This window comes from Simochromis diagramma, unplaced genomic scaffold (assembly GCF_900408965.1).
Source record: "Simochromis diagramma unplaced genomic scaffold, fSimDia1.1 OVJJ01000749.1, whole genome shotgun sequence".
NCBI lineage: Eukaryota > Metazoa > Chordata > Actinopteri > Cichliformes > Cichlidae > Simochromis > Simochromis diagramma.
The window spans coordinates 1-17,585 of NW_024387472.1; the positions used below are offsets into that span (position 1 = coordinate 1).

General features: G+C 42.8%; 2 long non-coding RNA genes across 2 annotated transcripts; both read left to right on the forward strand.

The window, feature by feature from the left end:
• Nucleotides 1–8,735: 8,735 nt before the first annotated feature.
• On the forward strand, nucleotides 8,736–16,033 carry LOC120723586. Its single transcript, XR_005693785.1, has 3 exons — nucleotides 8,736–8,746; nucleotides 13,454–13,459; nucleotides 15,924–16,033. It is a non-coding gene; the product is annotated as an uncharacterized LOC120723586 (long non-coding RNA).
• LOC120723585 lies at nucleotides 8,759–13,188 on the forward strand. The gene is made up of 2 exons (XR_005693784.1): nucleotides 8,759–9,614; nucleotides 12,537–13,188. It is a non-coding gene; the product is annotated as an uncharacterized LOC120723585 (long non-coding RNA).
• Nucleotides 16,034–17,585: the final 1,552 nt, after the last annotated feature.

A 17,585-nucleotide genomic window follows, 5' to 3' on the forward strand; every position in this document is an offset into this window, starting at 1 on the left:
ACACCTTCACCTGAGAATGGGTCATGGGGGAGGGACCGTGTGATGAATTTGGCAAGGAGTAGGTTTTATTGGCCGAATATGTACAAAGATATTGAGTTTTTCATCACACAGGTGTGCAAATGTAATATTCAGAAAAAACCTACAGTTCAGTGTAGGGCCCCCATGTGTCACGTGCCGGCTACTGCACCCTTTGAAATGGTTTCAATAGACTATGTCCATCTCGAAAAGAGCAGGGGAGGGTATGAGTATATTTTAGTGTTACAGGACAACTTCACCAAGTTTGCTCAAGCCTACCCTACACGCAACAAATCTGGCAAAACAGCAGCAGATACAATTTTTAATGACTTTTCCTTGAAATTTGGTTTTCCTGGTAAATTACATCACGATCAAGGCAGAGAATTTGAAAACCATTTATTCAAACAGCTGCAGAAGTACACAGGAATAGCCAATTCAAAGACCACACCCTACCATCCACAGGGGAACCCAGTGGAAAGGTTTATCGCACCTTGCTGTCAATGCTGCGGACCCTGGATGAGGAAAAGAAGGAAACTGGAGTGACTATGTAAACAAAGTTGTGCATGCCTATAATTGCACAACTAGTGACTCGACAGGATACTCGCCCTTTTATTTACTCTTTGGTAGACATCCATGTCTCCCTATTGATGTAATTTTTGGACTGAGTGAGACGAACAAATGCAAATCATATGAGGATTATGCTCACAAATGGCAACAAAAAATGAAAGAAGCATATGACATTGCATCCAGAAACATTAAAAAGACTCTGGCAAGAGGGAAATCACATTATGACCTGAAGAGACAAAGTGCTGTACTCTCACCTGGGGACAGGGTACTTGTCAGGAACATGTCAGAGAGGGGAGGCCCGGGAAAGTTACGCTCCTATTGGGAGGATCAAGTTCACATAGTGATCTCTCAAAAGGGGGAAAACAGCCCTGTTTATGAGGTTAAGCCGGAGCGTGGTGCTGGGCGAGGCCGTATCCTCCACCGCAACATGTTAATGCCCTGTAATGCATTACCGCTTCCCACAATAACAAGAACTGAACGAAGCCACACTACACAGACACAAAAACAAAGAGACTTACAAGACGCATCGAACCATATAGAGAGCTCAGATGATGAAGAACAGTATTGGTCTCAGAGAGTGAGGCACCACCACTGTCAGCCTCAAGGGGATTTAATGGTGTCTGCACCTGCTACTGAACTGGACCAGGACCTTCAGCGAAAGAGCACGGAGCTTAGAGTGGATGCTGAAGAGTTTCAAGTAGAAATGGTGAATGGACAAGGTAACGCTGAACATGACACCTCAGCATCATCAGACACTGTTGCTTCGCCAGGTCAGCCCAGTGAAATGAACCCAGAACTGTCGGAACCGCAGCCGAGAAGATCTCAGAGGGAGAGATGTCCACAGAAAATATTGACTTATGATGCGTTTGGCCAACCAGTTCAAAGAGCAATTGGTCACAGTGTTAACCCATTGTATGCCAGTGCAGCAGCACCGCCATTCTATGACCAGTTTGGAGTACCTTGGGCAGCTCTACAAATGCCTTACTATGCAGCTTATGTACCAGTTAGTTATTATTGAACTGTGAAAGAGTTTTCTTGAATTTAAATGATGTTATTTTTCAAAAATGTATGGGGACTTACAAGGCCTTACCAGTATGGTGACACAAGTATTTGATACTTTTGGGGATGGTAGCGTAAGACATTGGATCGTTATGTTTGATGAGGTTAATTGTGATTAAATGGTTACTATCTAAGTTGATAAGCTCCGGAGCACGTGATAAAGTGATAGTAACGTCTTAGAGGGTAACATTTGTATGTGGACTGTTGGAAACAACTCAGCACTGTTATAAGCCGATGCTTATCTGGTAAGAGAGTAACATGTGATTCTGTCACCTGAGGTCCAATAGTGCATCGTGAAAGTGATCTTAAAGCACTGCTAAACCCTATTCCGACTGGGCTCTGTATGTGAACGCCACAGTTCTGAAGTACCCAAATAAACTCGGTTCTGCTGTTTACACCAAGTTGTCCTGGAGTGGTGTAACACAAACGCCACAAATTTCATTTCAGCTTTTATTTGAAAGCCAGCGAGTAAAAGGATCAGCGATAGTTTTCAGAGCGATGCCAAAGCTTGGGTTCCTCTCCTAAAGCAGCTTTTCTTTTCTTTCTTTTCTCTCCCTGTGAAATACAGCAGCTGGACCTTTAGCTGCAACACACTGTGAGACAAACTGCACACAAACAGTTTGTGTGTTTGCTGATGTTTGTTGAGCTGATAGAAACGCTGCATTTGAAATTACTGACACTTCAAAAACGTTCCTCCCTTTATGCTCGCTGCTCTTCAGCAGGGCTAGCTAGATGCTAAAGTAGCGCTAACACAACTTCCAGACACCTGCAGTCGTTCAGGTGTCGTCCCAAAAACATATCAAATAAAAACATGGCCCACTTTAAGCCCTGACTGTGACTCACAGTTTGACTCTTTGGTCTCTTTTATGTGATTAATAAATGAACAGGATTGATCTGTGATGGTGTTCGGTCTCGTGTTCCCAACATTAACCTGTGAAATGTTCATATTTATGTACCAGTCAAAGGTAAAACATGTTTTCTAATAAACTGTGTTTGTAAAATCTGCTGGTTGTAAGAAGAAGTGTGTAAATGTCCCCAGTGGCTGCTGTGGTTTACATGGTGAGATAACATGTGAGAAATAATTCAGATACTGAGGCTACAAACTGTTAGTTAGTGCTGCTGTGGAGACGGATAAAGAACATGTGATGATGATAAAACTAAGAGCTGAACTCCCCCAGCTAACATTATCTGGGCTGAACCATTACAATAGGTGGGGCACTTCCTGTAGGGAGTATAATAGACATTACAAACCTCCATGTGTCCACACATCAACTGTCACTGCAGCCTCAGAGCAACAAAAGTGTTTAGACCCACTGTGTCCTTAACCCACAGTTACTCCCCATGAGCATTTCTACTGCTGAACACAAGCCTGGTGAAACTTCAGCTGCCCAACATACTGTTAGTGACTCACAGATTATTCCTTTGTTCTCTGTCAAAGCTGATGTTCCCACTTCCTTGTGATCCTCCCTCATGTGCTCCTGGTTTCTCTTTTGTATTCTTTGGACTTCTGTCTACAAACCAGGGCTGGACTGGGACAAAAAATAGGCCCGGGCATTTTGACTAGAGACCGCCCCCCCAGGTATTATAGGAAAAGCCATAAAACCTTTGAATGAAAACAGACGCTGTTTTGACAGTGATGTACAGTCTTGTTGGTATATGTATGATTTCTATACATTTTACATCAGATAAAAACTTTGGTTGTAAGATTCAGATAATTATTTAATAAAAGTGAGACATTGTAAATGAGAATAAGAAAGAAAAGTATTTCTTTGTGCCCCCCTCTCCCTGTTAATGCCCTACCTGCCCCCTGGCAACACTTTGCTAGACCCGCCCCTGCACAGTTACCAGCTGTCAGCTACTTAGAAAAGGATCCTGGTGTTATTTGTCTCTCAGAAACAGTTCATAACTTCCCTTCAACTCATTCATGTCACCTAAAAGGTAAACCTGTTTCTCCATCACCTGTTCAGCTCTGATGATTCAGTAAGGACATCTCCTGGTTTCATCTTCATGTTTCCCTCTCACCAGATATCCAAACCGACATCATGACCAGCAGCTTTACAGCTGTGGCTCCAGCAAACATCAGCTGATACTAGAAATTAATATTAAATAAATTCTAACAACAGCTGATCAAGCTTAAACGTGCTGCTGTTTAACGCGACATCTGCTGGTTTCCTCTTTGTGGCGCAAAGTGGGCGATAAACAAACAAGAGAGAAAAGCCGATCAGCTGATCATTGATCAGTTTCATGATTGAAGTAGAAACAGGAGAGGGAGGGGGAGAGAATGAGAGAAGAAGAGGCAGCTGTGCAGCAAATACAGAATAAATCCAGCTTTGTGTCTTTTTCATTGTAGCTGAAGACAAACTGCATTTCGTTTCACCTCAATACGAAACGCGTAATATTTTCTCTGAACATGAGACGATTCTGTTTTTTAGGGCTAAAAAACTCAGAGGGGACGGTTGGCAACTCCAATAATTAACCTTGTGAATAAAATAAAGTTCACTATCAGTAACATCATAGCACCACCCAGCTGTATAGAAACTCCATCATGCTAGCTAGTAGCAGTACGAGTTATTGTAACTGACAGTAAAAAGTCAGCACAATGAAAATAAACTCCACCTAAACTTGGTTTATATCTGACCCAGATAGACTGCAGGTCATAACTTCTTACCTGAAGTTCAGTTCACCTGATTCTTGGACCGGCGGCCGCCTCGGGTCTCTCCTTCTCCTGCCTCCCCTTTCTCTCATCCACCTGCTGGCCTCCACCACTTGCTAATGTTACTGAACCTGTGGAAGCTCCGATAGCCACCAAACAACTGAGTTATTTCATTGTTTATACCGTTACCAGAAAAAAAAAATCATCGGCCCATAAAAACGAAAACTCACCATCGGCCCACCGATGAGTTTACTAACACAAGATGAGTTTCTAATGTTGACCTTAATCTAACCTTTAGGTCCAGTCCCTGCTCTGTCACTACAGGATGCTCTGAGCAGTCATGGATCCAGCAGATTCACTGTGTTCAAAGACTTTAGCTCAGACTGCACAGAAGCAGCTTTGTGGAGGATCCATGAGGAGACTCTGGAACAATGATGGCTTGTAGATGTTTTGCTGCTGTGGCTCAGGGACTTGGTGAGTTCTCACTCTCCAGCTTCTTCTGACCAGGACTCCATTTCCCAGCTTTCCTACAAAAAGCAACACTTTCCAGTTCAGCAGAGTCCAGTGGATGGTGCTGCCTCCGCTGCCCTCAACCTCCAGCTCAGCCGCCCTCTGCTGGTCCCTTATACTGCAGTGTTGCTGGAATACTGCTCTGCTCCCACTGACCTCCTCCTCTGCCTCCAAAGGGTCTCCACCTGCACTGCTGTCTGTGTGCTACACCTCTGGAGAGGCCTCGCCTCCACTGCTGCCTACTGACTCTCAGCCTGTCCATTCTCCTGAAGTGCTCCTCTTCTTGGCTCCACCTTGTGGATGCCCTCCTGAACTGTTTCTGCTCCCCTCTGAGTTTTTTACTTTTTTAGTTCCTGTCTGTTGGTCGTCTGCTTCCACTCCTGGACTCTGAAGCTTCTTCTGTTTTCTCTGATGTTTGATTTTCACTTTGTTCCCCTGGAGATGTTTGTGCTCTTTGGACGTCTGCATGAAACCTAATAAACTGTTGGTATGTTTGTTTAGACTGTGTCAGGTTTGAATTTCATTTAGAGAAGAGGTCAACGTAACATCATGTATATATATTTTATTTTTCTTCTCTTAAAGCTGTTTCGAATCCAAAACAACACATTTACAATAAAGACAAACATTAATAAACCAGTTGCAGAACTGTATGGGGTACACACACTCACACTCCTCATACATAATCTATACTCCTGGGCCCAGGCACCAGCACCCCCGGAGGGGCTATCTGCCCCCAGACCCAGGAGATGGTTCCCTTTACTGGAACCATGAGTTCTGCTGTGTAAACATCCTGAAGGAGAACATCCGGCCATCAGTTCATGGCCTGAAGCTTAAGAGCACTCAGGCAGCAGGACAATGATCTGAAACATGCCAGTAAGTCGACCTCTGACTGGCTAAAAAACAAACAAACAAACAAAATGAAGTTTTTGGAGTATGTGATAAAAGGACCCGACACAAACAGTGTTTAATTAAAAAAACTGCATTTTCTATTTACACAAGTTGTCTTTGTCTAATAGTAAATATTTGTTTGATCTGAAACATGTAAATGTGACAAACACACAAAAAAGGGAAATCAGGAAGGAGGCAAACACTTTTCACACCACTGTGTGCAGAATTGTGCAACCTTAACAAAAACAATATGTGACTTGTGTTATTATTTGTTATGAACAAATCTTTTTTACACACAAATTCTCATCTATAGATGCACAAACATAACATTTCCAGATTTATTTTGATTTACAAGGTTACAAAGATTTGAGCCCAAACAGCTGCCTCCACACATTCTTTTACACTGATGTAGGTTGAAGCTTTCTAAGTAGCGCGAGCGACTAGGCAATAACTAATATAACTAATAATCAGTAACAAACTAGATTCTACTAATCCCATACAAACATCAAACCCAACAAAGGTACACAAATCATAGAAAAACTGCTAAATTCTGGAATCCCTTTTCTTGTGTGAGCTGCATTTCTTTGGACCTTCCCTCCTTTTGACACATGGACCTTCCCTGTGTTAATTTACCATAATTAGGAGAATGAGAAAATAAGTGCACTGTTAAAAACATGGGGCTCTGCTTTAAGACGTGCAAATATAATTTTGTTTAATGCGTCTCAAACGCAGTGCAATGTTTCACCCCTGAATGTCAGATTCTTCCCAGTCTTTGTGCTGTTGCACTCATTTTATTCAGCTTCAAATAAAAACAGATAAAATGCTCTCATGTATTTTGTAGAAACACTTTTGTTCAGTGAGAATTACCCTGGCTGCACACTAATCTTTTGTCAAATACACACTGTTTATTCATGCTGCTCAGTGTCTTGATGCATGCTCAGTCATCCAGGTAAGGAAATCTCAAAAAGTTAATTATCTGTGAGCTCGAGGCTGCTGTCGGGGGTTGGGGGACTCTGGCCTGTGTAGTTGGTGAGGGCTTGGATACGTCTCCACACCTGGCGGGTGCTGTTGTCAGTGAGGAGGCCCTCTTTGCAGGGTTTCCATTAGGTCAGAGGACCTTGTACCAGGTCCTTTCTTAGTAGCTGCTCGGCCGACGTTCGAAGGAGCAGTGATACTCCTGCTGCTGTCAGGCCTGCAGGTTGATCCCTGTGATGTTCTCCTCTGTCTTGTGGTGGACAAACTATTTTTTGCACTGGCACAAATAATTTGTGTGACACCTGATTGTTCCCTCGTTTTAGTTTTAGTAGTATTTTTAAATGGTTGTACAAACTTCATTTTTAGATAAATAGTTGTGTGTAACTTCTTTTAGTGTTTGAAGTTTTTTAAATGTAAACTTTATATTTGCATTTCAAGTTATGACAATAATTCAATAAACATGTTTGTGGTTTTTACAGTAAAAATATAACTACTACTAGGATTTTATGTTTTTGTGTGACTTCAGATCAGTTGTGTTAAAACAGTAAGCCAATTAAAAAATAACTGTAAATTCAGACATGTGAGTTTATTGGTCATTAAATTACAGCATGTTTCCACAGATTATGTGTCTGAAGGTGTTTGTTATGAAATTCTCATTTTTACACTAAATAATAATAATGGAAACAGGAAGTCTCAACATAAAAAAGTGCTTCAAGTTCTCACATCTCAATGAACTTTCTGTTTGTTGTTTCTATTTGCAGTGACAGTACTCAGTACATTCACACCAGCCTGCACAGTTATACATAAACAAACACATGTTTATTTGAGAAGGTAAAGCAAACAGGGTGATGAGTTTATGGGCTCAGTTGCTGGTTTCAGGTCAGATTCACTGCAACATGTCACTGATTTTGTGGATTACAGCCCCCAGTACAGTCAGAAGGACCCGGCTAACGCAGTGATGCTCAAACTGGATCAGCCAGTTTGAGAAGCACTTTTCACCTTCTGCTCTCACTTTTTACAGAACGCAGCAGAAAACATGCTGTGCAATGAAAACATTCAACATAAGATTACACAACTACTGCTGTAAGTAACATAAGATACAGGTTTCTGCATAAAACAATGCATTTAAACAGGTATAAATGTGTGTCTGACACTTGTAACCAATCAAAGTGCTTAAAATGACGACATCCTGTCGGTGACCAATGTGGTATCTGGATGTTTGGATCTTTGGCTCCACATATTTATGACACTGTTCCCCGCAGACAGGACACAAGTACAGTCTGCAGATATTATATGTGACTTGTTTGTAACATAGAAAAACGACCAACACAATGAAAAGACTCTCTGGCTGAAGGAGGCGGCACATCAGGCAAAGTGCTGCTGAAATTCACTGGTGGGCTCCCACGTGCCATCCCAGATTTTACCCACTGGAAAATATCCTTCCTGAAACAAACAGCACCAAAAACATGAAATCAGGTTGGGGATTACTTGATGCTTTTATGTTTAACACCAGTGGTGGAGTATAATAAATACATTGACTTTAGTAGTGCACTAAAACACAAATGTCATTTTGATGGATAGTTTTGCTTCTGTTCCATTCTTTGTAATTCAGAGTGAGTCCAAAGAAAACACTCGTGTACAGGTTCACTAAACTTGTACCACAGATTTAGTTTTTGTGTTTCAGTTTAACATTTCGTAACTTTCTGCAAAGTGGAAACAACATTTCTCCAAATGTGATTTGGATTTCTTGTCGATCATTCTGAAGGCTGAAGTGTTTCTACTTTTGAGAAATTCTTCCTCCTCACAAAGTTTTAAAGCCTCTGATCATCTGTTAAAGGCATCACACACACACAGGATATTTTTCTCTCCACTGAGCAGAGATGCATTGTTCTCACACAGTATTACTGCTACAAATACAGGATGCAAACAGCTGAAACCTTCCACAGTGTGATGTTAGTACTTTTTTGTAAAGTTAAGAATCTGAGTACTTCCAGCACTGCTTCAGCAGTTCAGCTTCTTTCACAGAGAAATCTGTGTAAGACATGAACATGTGCTCTCCACTTTGTCAGTGTCCTCTTCGTGTTCATATATTTCCTCTCATTGCTGTGAGAGCTCTTATGCTCCCAGCACGGTCCTGCTGGAATCACTCCCAATACTTTCGCATCTAAGTGAGACACTACGTGTGTTTTTCCCACAGTTCCAAAAATACTTTAAGATAACAACTTCATACTAAACCTGTATCTAATACTCACTGTGTACTACTTTTTATGATTCCACAAAGATGGCAAGAAACTTTCTCCAAACACTGCATTTCTTAAATAACTGAGACAGGAGAAAACAACAAAAACGCTTTTAATTACTGTCCAACAAGGTCATAAATGGAAACTGAACATTGTCAGAGAATCAAGAACTTCTTACCAAACAGAGCGAGGCGACCACCGCACTCTTACTTCTGCTTTCCCCCAGACAGAAGGAAGAACAACAGCAATCTTTAAATAACATATTGATTATGTGCCTTTAAACAGCTCTGAATGAATCATGGAAGCAGTTGTCAAACATGTGAAATGCTGCTACATACATGACATTCAACTGAACTGAAAGTGCTGTGAGCACAAAAAGATTTCACTCTTAGTCAAGACAAATTCATAAGCCCTCTGCATCGTCTCCAGGAAATCTCTGATAGTAGAAGTGGGCTCCAAATGGGTAATAACATCTGCTACCCACTTATATGAAACCTTATTTTTCTACCATTAAATAAAATGCAGCCTGTAGCATCAAGTTTGCTGCTTTGATTCAGCAGGAACTGGTGGGGGAGCCTTTCAGAGCCTCCAGCCTCCTCTGAAAGACACAGGCATGAACACACAAACATGCATTCACATGTTCCACAGTCTTCCACTTTGATCATCTGGATGTTCTCATCCTGTGGACAACAACGTACATGATGCAGGTTTGTTGTTGACTTTTGTAAGGTGTATTTATTGAACATATCCAGCTCCAGCCCCTCTGTCATCCTGAATCATTAGTTAAGAAAATGTGTGAATAAATGGTCACAGATCAGCTAACTGAATTTATCCAGACAGACTGGACCAATCAGGGTTCACTGAATCAGACTTTAACTCTTCTATGTGCTGATAGACCTGCAAACACACTACATGTAGCTGTCCTCATATGTCACATTTATGTCTGCTTTCCCATTTTTATAACCATTGCTTACATGTTGATGAGAGACTTTGACTTTGTAAATGATCAGATTACATACTTGGAATACAACATTTCCACTTCAGGGTTGAAGCCTGTCCCAGCTGCCACGGGGCAAAAGCAGGACAGTTTATCGCAGGGCAAACACAAAATATATGTGAGAGTGAAGTGTTTGATATTTACCGAACCTGAGGAACAGAAACAGGACAAACACTGACCTTCCTATAAGAAGTAATCTATGGAAACACTGGTTCACACTTTGGTAGAGAAATCAGTTTCTCTGAAAGGTTTCTGTAAATGAACATCGTGTGGAGAATGAAGGAAGTGAGGTGGCTCAGCAGTCCCACACGATAAATGAAACTTCTATTTATGAACAAGACGGATATATAAACGACAGTAATGTAAAAGCACATGTTAAATATTGTTGCTCACCTTTGTTTCTGATAACGTCACTTTTTAATAATCGTATCCGTCAGCTCTCATGGGTGAAGTTTGGCTTTGAGGGTCGGGGAGCAGAAAAAGCTTTTAAGGACCTTTGATTTCCATCCAGTTCTGCTTTAAAGTGTTAAGGATGAAGCAACAGTGCTCCTCTTTGCTCCTCTGAAATCTGTCTACACCCGACTGATAAACAACAACAAACAGTGCAAAACTTATGAATAAATTAGTAACAAAAACACAGTGTAGAAGGTAAGTAGAGGCTCTACACACCATCATCAGGCCCAATGCTACGAAACTTCAAAGTCTCTAGCTGACCGGCATCCTGAGGTTTGTCATGCAGGATTAAAGGAGCCAGACTTTGTTCACACAGCTAGGATTGTATTTCACACTGACCCTGGGTCAGTATGAGGATGATAAACTCTATAATAGAATAGCCTTCATTGTCATTGTACAGAGTACAACGAAATTGGAGTGCCACTCCCTTGGTGCAAGTTTCAATAATACATATAAATGTAAAATATAAAAAGTACAAAAAAAACAATCGTAAGTACTCAAACAATAGTATGTACAATATATACAGGATAGCAGCATAATATAATGACAGTGACGGTATGGAATAGGTTCAATTGTTTTTGTGCTTATTTACTACGGTGATAGCTCTGGGAAAGAAGCTATCCCTGAATCTGTTTGTCCTGGTTTTATGTGACCTGTACCGTCGGCCTGACGGTAATAGTTCAAACAGTTGGTTGCTGGGGTGAGAGTGGTCCTTGATGATATTGCCAGCTCTGCTGAGGTACCGAGAGTTTGCAGTGACCTCCAGGCTGGACAGAGAGCAGCCAGTGATCTTCTGGGCTGTGTTGATGACCCTCTGCAGTACTTTCCTGTCTGCAGCTGAGCACCCTGCATACCATGTTGTTATGCCGTACGTTAGGATGCTCTCTATGGTGGCTCTGTAAAATGTCACCAGCAGCCTCTCCTCCAGGTTGTTCCTCCTGAGCACTCTCAGAAAGTGGAGACGCTGCTGGGCCTTTTTAACCACCGCCGTGGTATTTGCAGTCCAGGAGAGGTCATCAGAGATGTGCACGCCCAGAAACCTCATGGAGTGTACCCTCTCCACACAGCTCCTGTGAATGTAAAGTGGGGCCGGGTCTGCTCTGCCCTTCCTGAAGTCCAAGATAAGTTCTTTAGTTTTCGTGGTGTTCAGTTGGAGGTTGTTAACTGAACACCACTCAGTCAGTCTGTTGACCTCATCTCTGTAGTCCGACTCATCCCCCCTTGAGATGAGTCCAACCACTGTGGTGTCATCCGCGAACTTTATGATGGTGTTTGAGAGATGGGTAGGGGAGCAGTCGGATGTGTAGAGCGTAAACAGGAGGGGACTCAAAACACATCCTTGTGGAGACCCGGTGCTGAGTGTGATGGTGCTGGACAGGTGGGGGCCGAGTCTGACAGACTGTGGTCTATTTGTCAGGAAGTCCTTGATCCAGAGGCAGATGGGAGTGGAGAGTCCCAGGTGAGACAGTTTCTGGACCAGGATCTCCGGGATGATGTGATTGAATGCTGAGCTGAAGTCCAGAAAGAGCATTCTCACATAGCTTCCTCGGTGCTCCAGGTGACTCAGCGCAGTGTGGAGCGCTATGGTGATAGCGTCCTCGGTGGAACGATTTGTCCTGTAGGCAAATTGGTGGGGGTCCAGAGTGGGAGGCAGACCGGCCCTGATGTACTGACAGACCAGTCTCTCAAAGCACTTCATCACTACAGGCGTAAGTGCAACAGGCCTGTAGTCATTTGGGCTGGCCACAGCTGTCTTCTTGGCGATGGGGATGATGGTGGAGGTTTTGAGGCAGGGTGGGACGGTGTTTGATGACAAGGAAAGGTTGAAGATTTTAGTGAAGACTCCGGTCAGTTCGTCAGCACATGCTCTGAATGAATTATTGCTCTGAATGCTCTGAATATAATTATGACTAATTTATGAATAAATTAGTAACAAAAACACAGTGTAGAAGGTAAGTAGAGGCTCTACACACCATCATCAGGCCCAATGCTACGAAACTTCAAAGTCTCTAGCTGACCGGCATCCTGAGGTTTGTCATGCAGGATTAAAGGAGCCAGACTTTGTTCACACAGCTAGGATTGTATTTCACACTGACCCTGGGTCAGTACGAGGATGATAAACTCTATAAATGCTGTCCATTTAAATGGTCTTACCTGTAAACACTGCTGTATCCACCAGAATCCAGTGAGAGTGGATTCTGGAGTCTTCCCATCCTCCTGTTAGTGATCCTCCACCTGGATGGATGAGAACAACCTTGTGAACAAACTAGCAGGTGTAGCAGGTCCTACTGGCCCACATCTATGAACTGGTTACTGCTAATAACGCCCATTGAATGGACTGATGACATCTGAAGCTGGTGTTTCGAGTCTGTCTGTGCTGTGGTCAAGAGACAAGGTAAGAAAATATAACATTTGAAGATAATTCCAGAAAGAAACACTGAAATATGCTATTATTACTGCTATTAACATGGTTGTTTTTAGGGGTGCTCTGATAAAATCTGGGGATTCTTGAACATTAAAAAGGGTCTGAACTGGCCTGTGGTCCTGACTATTATCTTTACACTCTATGTCAGGGCTGGACTGCTAATCTAGCATACGGGCCTTTTGGGCCGATGGACCGGCCACATGTTTGCTCCATGTTTCTATCTGATGGAAGGCCCAACACGTCCGTCCATCTACCAGGTTTCATTTGTATTATCGTTCTTCTGGGTTCAGAGCAGCACAAGAAGGGCCCTGGACTCACTGGAGCTTTTTCATTTATGATCCTTTTTGAATCTTTCTGACAAACAGTGAAAATGTGTTTCTTTAATCTCCGTCTATATTTTCATCATGAAAACTCCACATGACTCTGAGCCCTTATGATCCCTGCACAAACTCATCTCTAACCCTCTGCTGATCTTTGCTCCATGGATTTAACTCTTCAGTGAACTGGACGTCCACAGTGTTCAAATCCCTGCAAGCAGGATGAAGTCCAGCCAGCCAATCACAGGACAGGAAGTGATCAGCTGACACAGTGATTTGAAGCTGTCAGGGTGAGGCTGCTTCATGCAGGTGTGAAACTATGAGGAAGCTGAACGCCTCCTCTTTCCTCAGCAGTGATCTGTGGCAGTCTGCCATCATGTTTGGCTGCTCACACTGAATGTGACTCACTGAAAGCTGAACCATGTTTTTGATGATCACACTTTAATTTAACAGCTGAACAATGAACTTTTAGAAAGAGTCAAATCTGACAGACAAACGTTTTTTCTTCATGTCGTTGAAGTTAAAGTTGTTTCAAAGGCGATAGAGCGTTTGTGACTGTGGCCCCCAGACTCTGGACTCCTTTGAGCCGGAGATCTGTGGACTCAGTGGTTTCATTTAACAAGCAGCTAAAATCTTTTTAAACTTGCTTTTGGTTCATTTCTGTTTTTCTGTGAAGCACTTTGTGATTTTTGTCTTGAAAGGTGCTATACAAATAAAACTTTACTGACTTTACTTAAGTAAAACACAGAGTTGAGATTGATCTAAAAACGTCTGTAATCCAGATGATTCCAAACAAAGTGTAAAATAAGAGCAACATTTCATTGAAGCTGTGGCTTCATTTATCACAGTGTCACAAAGAGTTTCCTGTTTCCAGCCTGTCAGCTCTCACAGTCTTATATTGCACATGTGCTGTGAGTAATAATGTCAATAATAATAATAGAAATGAATAAATAAAGAGATAAACAGCACCAACAGGAGCCTGCAGAGAGTTTCTGGTCTTGCAAAGACAAACATGTTTGTTCCAACAGAACATTCAGATCATAATTCAGATGTGAAAAGCTGTCAGACAGGACAGCTTATATAAACACAGTGTTTAGTTTGCGAGAGCAGGTAAAGGCAAAGAACCAGGAATGAACTGTGGGGACCTGATTGGACGCTTTGGATTTCCTGATCTCACAACCACGAGTGCTGCTGCTGCGCCCTGCTGGGGCCAGTTTTCCCCCAACTGTCCCCTTGAACCACCTGGAGGTGTGAGCGCTTAATGTTAGGCGTCAGTTATTAATGTTACTGATGTTCTTCTGTGTTTTGGGAACTAATTACTAAAGTGGGCTTAACTTTATCATTGACCTGCTGGCGTTCGGTTTATTTCCATATAGTCTAGTTTGATGCACGTTCATGTCACAAGCTTCAAAACGTTTGTCACACTGGGAGTGAACTATGACCCTAAAGCTAAATGCACCTTTCACTGAACATGAGCTCACTGCACAACAATGACTGCAGATCTACACACAGACACACACAGACACACACAGGCTGTGTGTTGAGGTGAATAACAGGCTTTTAATTTGCTTCTTAGGAATAAAAATGCTTCCCAAATATTTCATATGAATAAAAATGTAGAAACATCTGGAGCACAGATGTGTAAAGATGCTGTGATATTCAATCAGAGTCAAAATGAGGAAAGAGGAACAGACGGTTTCCAGATCAGCACACATGACCCTGCAGCAGAGTTCACTATAGTGCACGGTGGTTGTAGATGGACTGGAGTAAGAGCACATCTGAGATGGAAACAAGGAGCACAGGCTGTATGTAGCAGATGGATGAAGCCTCCAGTCACTCACACAGTCCCATCTTAAAGCCTCCAGCCTGGTGTTTAGAAACTGGCGAGAGGGAAGCGAGGGGACGCTGACGCAGCAGTAACGTGTGGCTACAGCATGAACATTGTTGTGTTGGAGACCAGAAACCCATCCATCTCTCAGCAGAGTGGGCTTGTTTATTTAGAGGTGCAGTTACTGCAACGCTAAGGAAACACTGCCTCCGTCTTTCACACAAAGCCTGGAGTTCCCTGCGTGAGAGCAGGCATGGATAGACCTGACTGTTGGGAACATATCCACCGACTTCTGAGCGTTGAAGTGTTGACCGGTCTGCAGGCTCAGGCAGCAGCTGACTGTTAGCCTGATGCTGCAGAGGAAGCTGTCAGCAGCTCCCACAGAGCCTGACTGACTGTGAGAGGACAGAGGGACTTCAAATCCAGCATCGCTTCAGCCTGTGAGGAACTATTCGCCGTGGTTATTTGTAGTACGATGAATCGTGTCTGCAGATCAAAGCGTGACTGTGAGATAATCACAGGCAGTGGCTGAGATACAGTATGGTGGCATTAAGTGCAGATTCCTTCAGAGCGCCATGCTTAAGCTGGACAATGTCAAATCCAATTTTTCCAGAAGGAATTCAGGAGAAATTTCTGTCCTTTACAAAGATTTAATTTGCTGCAGCAGTTGAAATGACAAGTTCACAGCACTGGAGCGCAGTGTGACACAACAGTCTGCCTCACACCAAGGATGACCCTCATTGGGCCGTACAGCTCATGTGACAGTAACAAAGATCATTAAAGCTGCAAGCAGCGTTATGAGGGCCCTCGCACCCCCGGCGCGTCGAGCCACGCCCAACACCTAAAACCAGCACGTCCGATCTGATGTCACATTGATGGAATTCATGCATTTAACCACCAGCTAACATTTCAACTCATTCATTCATGATTAGTTAGTCGTTCCACTAGGTGGCGCTCTAACCATTATGTACAAATGGCATAACAAACATTTCCGAGCTCGAGTCTCATCACGCCTATGAGCTTCGGGAGAGATTGGACATTGTGTCTTTGAGTGACAGCAGATTACTGCTTTTTGGCGAGTGATTGAAACTCTACGTGCCGCCATGAACACCCCGTTTCCCTGAACGTAAAAAGCTTCGCAATTTAACATCACAAAGGTCTTTAGATTCCACACACAGGAGATTGCATCAATCTGATGAAATCCCTTGGAGGAGTTCGTCAAAGAACGGTGCCTGAAAAGAGGGGAAAATGTTGCCAAAATTGCACATTAATTTTAAAATGGCTGACTTCCTGTTGGATTTGGGATATTGCTCCAAGAGACTTTTTTGTACATCTTGATATCTCCTATAAGCTTACCAGGTTTCAGACTCATACATAAAACACAGAGCAGGGGCTGTGGTTTTGAAATATTGTAGGGGGCGCTGTGGAGCCATTTTGCGCTATTCAATGAAAATGGTCACATAACAACAAAGCCTTCATCCATTTGGAGGTGTGTGCTAAATTTAAAGTCTCTATATACTTTCCAAGCCCCTCAAAAGCCACTTCATCTTTCATGGTGGACCGCGTTGCCACCAGGGTGCGCCGTTCAGTTTAAAGTCACAATTTTTGCACTGAAGCATCACGAGGGACTGATGGTGATATTCACCGCTTTTGAGGTGGCCACGATGAACCTGTGAAAATCAGTACAACAAAATTAAAGCCATGACATTTCCTGTTCCCACTAGGTGGCGCTGTGCGTATTCCCGATAATGGGCACATCAATCTGTTCAGGGCGGGTCTGACATCATGCCTGTAAAATCTGGTACTAATCAGACTGGATTTTATTGAGTTATACTAATTTGTTTCTTCATGGCGTGACATCAAAGTTCGCCATGCTGCTGAGGTCACACCCTTTTGTGAAAAGTCACAATTTTCATTGTACCCCAAGACCAACTCCTTAAGGCTTTCCTGGAGAAATTTGAGGCTGCAGATGTCACCCATCACTATACTGTACCCCAAAGTGTAAAACATGACATTTCCTGTTCCCACTAGGTGGCGCTGTCCTTGATGTCAAATATGGCAGTTGAAATATGTTTAGGGGTGGAGCCTTATCATATGTGTTCACTTTGGTCAAGGTCAGAAAATGTATGACAAAATGAGAGGCAATAAGATTTTCATGGCGAGTCATCGAAATTCGCCGTGGCGCCACGGCCTCATAGTATTGTGAAAACTCAAAAGCTCCGCAATTTAACATGGCACAAGGGTGTAGTTGACACTGTCCAAATTTGAAGTTTATAGGACCAAATCCCAAGGAGGAGTTCGTTAAAGTACAAGGCATGGAAACGGTAAAATCAGAGCCAAAATGTCACCTTCAATCCAAAATGGCGGACTTCCTGTTGGGATTAGGACATTGCCATAATAGACTTTTTTGTTCGACTCTGAACGTTATATAGGTGTACCGACTTTCAAACATGTAGGCCATACCCATACCGGGGGCTCGCCTTTTTCATTTTTCTAGGTGGCGCTACTGAGCTAATTTTCCCAGGCCATGTCTGAGAACATTAAAATACGTAAATTTTCACCAGACCTGACGCGTGTGCAAAATTTCATGAGTTTTCGAGCATGTTTAGGCCCTCAAAAGGCCGATTCATTTGCCGGAATAATAATAATAATAATAAA